General features: G+C 31.9%; 1 long non-coding RNA gene across 1 annotated transcript; it reads right to left on the reverse strand.

Annotated features, from left to right (window-relative positions):
- Positions 1 to 3,529: 3,529 nt before the first annotated feature.
- Positions 3,530 to 4,905, reverse strand: LOC126766452 (uncharacterized). The gene is made up of 3 exons (XR_007668873.1): positions 4,637 to 4,905; positions 4,394 to 4,581; positions 3,530 to 3,863 (listed from the first exon to the last, which is right to left on the reverse strand). It is a non-coding gene; the product is annotated as an uncharacterized LOC126766452 (long non-coding RNA).
- Positions 4,906 to 5,460: the final 555 nt, after the last annotated feature.

Raw genomic sequence — 5,460 nt, forward strand, 5'->3', positions numbered from 1 at the left:
TATCAAGCCATTTCGAACAAATTCACAAAAAAAAAATGGACTATTACGATTGTGGCGATTTTTTCACACTCAGGTTTTCCGTACCTGAAGACGAGACGACTATGTCAGGACAGTTTAGAACATTTTTTTGTCAGATTCGAAGCAGAGGAGGTACTAGAGTAACGCCCTATATGTTCTCTAGTTTGTTTAGGAAATCGTGGGGCTTACGTTACGTAAACGTCGTAACAAAAGGAAACTGTGAGCTGCCTTTAGAACCTGATGCTACAGTAATTTCGGAACATAGTAATAATGTTCTACGTAATGTGTGTAATTATTCACTATTGAATGACCTTTCTTTGCAGGATTTTCAAGTTCTACCAAGGCCTGAACACTCCCTCGTTAGATCAATAACATTAGATAGTAGTTTAGAAATTAATTTTTTGAAAGAAAATGCATTTAGCTACTTTTGCGGCTATTTTTATTTAAAAATTTTCAAACTGCACACATGTTCCCTGCCTTTACCATATTTAGGAGATGAAATTAGATATAGACAAATGCAATTTAGTGAAGCCGCCTGAGGATTTTATTGCATTTGTAAAAATTTTGGAATCCAGATTTTTAGAAGAATTCGACAGTAATTGTCATAAAATAGGAATAGGAGATATTCTTTTTAATAAAATGAAAGATGTTAGGCCCTTTTTGTGTTGTGATAGTTGTGACCCAAAAATAGTTATAGCCCTTTTTATTAGAATTAGAATATATTTTTTAACTAAATTTTTAAATAAAGACCTTTCTGTCCCTAATTTTAAAAATAAAATTTTGTGTGTTTCACACCTATAGGTTTCAATTTTTTTTTTTATTTTTTAGTGGTTACAATATGCGAACTCAAACTTACGATATAAAAAAGTAAAAATTTTTTAAACAGGTAGGATTAAGAGGCTCTAAAATTAGAAAGCAATTTTTTTTAACAAAAATTAGAATTTGGGATTTAAATGTAGGCATTTGTATATATGTATGTATATATGTTATTTGTTATTATGCTGTGATATTTTTATATGTATATTTTTTACATGAATTGTTATTGTTTTGTTTTTGTCGTTATATGTATTCATTTATCGTTTTGTTTTTTTTTATGTAAATAAATTTTTAATGGGTGATATAGGCCTAAAGGGGAACCGAGCACCCAAAACTAACTTCGGTAACGCGCCGTTTTGCATACCTCCTGGGTGGTGTGGAAAGTGCAATTGGGCATTTTTATTTAAATGCCCAAAAATTCTTATTTCGTTCGATCTGGCCACAATGCAAAATGTTATAAAAAACGCTTATTTTGAGGCGCTCTCACACTGGAATAAGTTGGGCATCCCATTATTCCTACACGAAACGAATCGGTCTTCCTACAGTATGTATGTATTTAGGGCAACAAATTAATACAGGATACTATGTCAGTGAATAATATTTCCCGCATTGACCGGTATTTTCGGTGAAGCGTCAACTATAGAGACTGGGGTCCACATATTCGAAATCTACGGGTTTAAACCAGACCTGTGTAATACTGAGTAGTTATGGTGCTAGTACGTACTTAAATACTTTAATTTTTATCTTGAAGTACTTAGTATGTACTAAGTACTTTCAGAATTTTCAAGTAGAAGTATAATTACAAGTAGCAGTAATTGAAAAATACTTGAAATTTTAACAAATATTTGAAAGTATTTGAAAAGAATTGAAAGTACTTGAAAAGAATTGAAAAATGTTCTAGAATCTATTTTCAATTTTTTTCAAGTACTTTCAATTACTTACAATTTTGAAACCAATATCTAAAAGAAATAACACAAATAAATGACATTTTTATATTTCTTATATATTGTTCATTATTTTTATTTAACAATATGCAATTCATTGTTCAAATTTAAAATAAATATTGAATAAGCACTTCAAATTAAACACAAATGAATAATTCAATTTCATTTACAACAAAAATAAACAATAATTCAAAATAAAAAAATATAAGTATAAAGTAACAGTAATTCACCAGAAAACAAAATTATGAATTAACAATAATTCAACAAAAAACAAAATTGTAAATTAACAATTCAACAAAAAAAAAATTAAAAATTAACAATAATTCAACAAAAAACACTCACAAACACTTGGAATTTGCTTTCATTAGAACAAACATTTCAAAAGAAAAGTCTGTCAATGAACCTCTCCTTGGGCGATTTTTTATCCCCGCAAATGAAAAAAGACGTTCAACAGGTGCCGATGTTGGCCGTGGCAGGGTATTGAATTTCACAAATGCCTCCTTCAGCAATGGATATCGGTCCCAGGTACTATCAGTCATCGATTGGTCATTTAAATAACTGTAGTATTGGTTTGCTATCGCAGCTCTCACATCAACACTTTGTGGAGCTGACGCGGTGGCATTTGTGTCTTGACCATCACCTAAAACAATAAAGACATGTGTAAAAACCCAGAATAAAAATGAATAGATACATTCTTACCGGCACGTTTGAAGTCATACTGCGATCTTTGCCTTGGAGGACAACCCAATATTTTAGAAATCGCTTCTAAAGCATGGTTGTTTTTTCTTAGGGCCTCCCTAATGCTTTTAATCACCCTGTGGTTGATGAAGGCGGAAGTGTGTCCTGCAACGCCTCGATCCAGTCGGTCTTCACATCTGGAGTCAATACAGCTGCAGCTATTGCAATATCTGCTGACGGGGCCAAAGTAAAATATGGTTCAAATCTTTTCCTCAGCTTTTGATCCAACATCATCGCAACAGAGTTGAGATTTGGTATATCTTCAGATATACATACTTAATTTCATCAACTTATTACTCAGAGTCAAAAGACTGGGTAAGAAACAACCATATTTAACATTAACCTCCTCCTGCAGGTCATCCAGAATATTTGCAATTAGCTCCAGCAGCAGCGTATATTGTTCCAGATAAGTGAAGTCTCCTACGGTAAATTTTGCCAAGTCAAATTCTTGACACAAATCATTCAACTTTGCTTTATACGCGAGTAACCGCTTGACCGCATCATACAATGAATTCTAACGCGTTACTACGGGTACAAGCAAAGCCACTTGCACTTCTTCCACAAACCATTGCATTTTCCAAATATCTGGAGAAAAAACAAAATATATTTTTGAATAAACCGGTTGTTCAAAACTTATTACCTCTGTATGTTGCAAATAAAGTGTCTGGTTTAATTTCGCTCCAGTTTTTCTGTCAACCAGTGACACGTATATCCAAAGAAGTTTCGGTTAGTGCACGAGCATATGTCAGCGGTTGTACAAAAATAATTAATATTTTCCATCTCTGACTTTATTTTGTCAACCATTCTGACATTCTCACCCTCCAATTTTGTCCTCAGGGTTTTCCTAGTCATTACTTTAAGACCAGGCACATATAAAGTCAATGCCTTCAGAAATTTTGGCCTGTCAAGTAATGAGGCAGGTAAACCCGAGTCGACAATCGCGTCTACCAAATTTTTGTCGAACACGTCCTGTAAAGTTCGATTTCCGAGACTACCCGTCTGTAATAACGTCAATTATTTTTTATTATGTTATTAAAGAAACCAATATACATATAGTGAACTCCATAAATAGTGAACGTCTCGATATAGTGAAAATCTTAATTTTTACATACAGTATTCTAAATAGTAAACAATCGAAAACATGTCTTGCAATAATTAGTTCACTATATCCGGACACGACTGTATATGTAAGTGCAAATACCTTCAGAAATCGGTACTCTTCGTGTATTTCGCGATGACGAACTCGTAAATGCTTTACGAAATTGGAGGTAACTCTCTGGATCCCTTTATGACGCGACCACATTCAACACACTTCGCGGATAAGTTGACTTTATCCAGACCGAACGCCTGCAATGAAGACAAATATTTAGAAAAATATCATAGAGCTATTTACTTTCTTACATAACATATTTAACTTTGTTAATGCTTCCAAATATTTCTACATTCTCTATCTACCTATCTACATATGTACAGTGGCGGAAAAATTTATAAAAAATCAGCGTAATTTTTCAGAAAATTCAAACTTGCACATTATTATATTTAAATTGAATGGACTAAAAAACTGCATACCACAATTTTTTTCTAAAAATTGTAATAAAACAGTTTAAAATTTAGATGAAACTTTGCAGAATTTTGCTTTATTTTGCACAAAGTTTGCAATTCGGAACTTATGGTTTTTATTAGCAGTTGAGATGTATTAAAAAAAATTAATAAACTTTAAACAAGCAAATTTAACATAAAAGAAAATATTCAAATTTTGTCAAAATGTAGTGTGCCTATACTTTTTTCCGCCACTATACATATGTATGTACCTGGAAAAACTAACAAAAACACTGAAAACCAAATGCAAAACAATACCAGATACATGTTTAACCAACTTCTTTCAGGTCCGAATAAAATTTTGGTCCAAGTATCACAGGAAGAACAGTTGATAGGCGAGTTTTTTTGGACATTGTTGGTGTTTCTAACGCCAGTCTCTGCTTCCTGGACGGCCTTTCTAGCGAATAGGTTGGGTCGGCCATTTCATCATCAGCAGAAAAATCATTTTCCAAACTTGAAGACAGTACTAAATTCTTACAATTATTATCACAATTTCATGAATATTTTAAAAAATATCAGACCTGGACTGTGGTTGCGAGAATTTTCGCGTTGAGTATTCGATTTTACTTTCGTTTTCGCAAAAACACGTTTGTTTTGTTGTCAAAATTTAGTGTTAGCAATCACATGTCAAAATTACCACTCTGACATTTACATGCTGGTATAAACATATAGCGGGATTCTGTAACCAGTCTCTAGTCTCTATTTGAGACATTTTGAGGTAAAGTCTCAATTTGAGACTAGTTACTATTCACTAAACAGTCTCTAGCGTTAGTCTCAAAATATTGACTAAAATTTGAGACCTAATAGTTAGCAGGTCACAAATTAAAAAGACCTCTTGCTGCCATTTTGAATATACTGAATAGAGATCATCATATAAATTAATCGATTGTCGTTTTTTTATATTTTGTTAGCAACTTAAACACGAAAAGGTTAAAAATAAATCAATTTTACATAAATTTCATAAATATTATGAAACAAAGTCAACATATATTTTTGTTTTTATTGATAATTATGTTTTTTGACGATCTTATAGAAAATTTAATATTTGTTATCCACATATTTATTTTCATTCAAGTATAAAAACATCTCTGAATAATGAAATGTAATAGATTTTGTGACTGTCACTTACAGAATAGCAAAATCGTCTCAAGTCTCAAAAATTGTCTCTAACTTGAAATCTCAAATTTAGAAACTTGATACTGTAACACAGTACAGAATCGCACGGATAATATCCACTACAGGCGACATGTAAAAAATATAAAAATGTCATTTATTTGTGTTATTTCTTTTAGATATTGGTTTCACAATTGTAAGTAATTGAATGTACTTGAAAAGAATTGAAAAA

The sequence above is a fragment of the Bactrocera neohumeralis genome, unplaced genomic scaffold (genome assembly GCF_024586455.1).
Source record: "Bactrocera neohumeralis isolate Rockhampton unplaced genomic scaffold, APGP_CSIRO_Bneo_wtdbg2-racon-allhic-juicebox.fasta_v2 ctg1263, whole genome shotgun sequence".
NCBI classification, from domain to species: Eukaryota; Metazoa; Arthropoda; class Insecta; order Diptera; family Tephritidae; genus Bactrocera; species Bactrocera neohumeralis.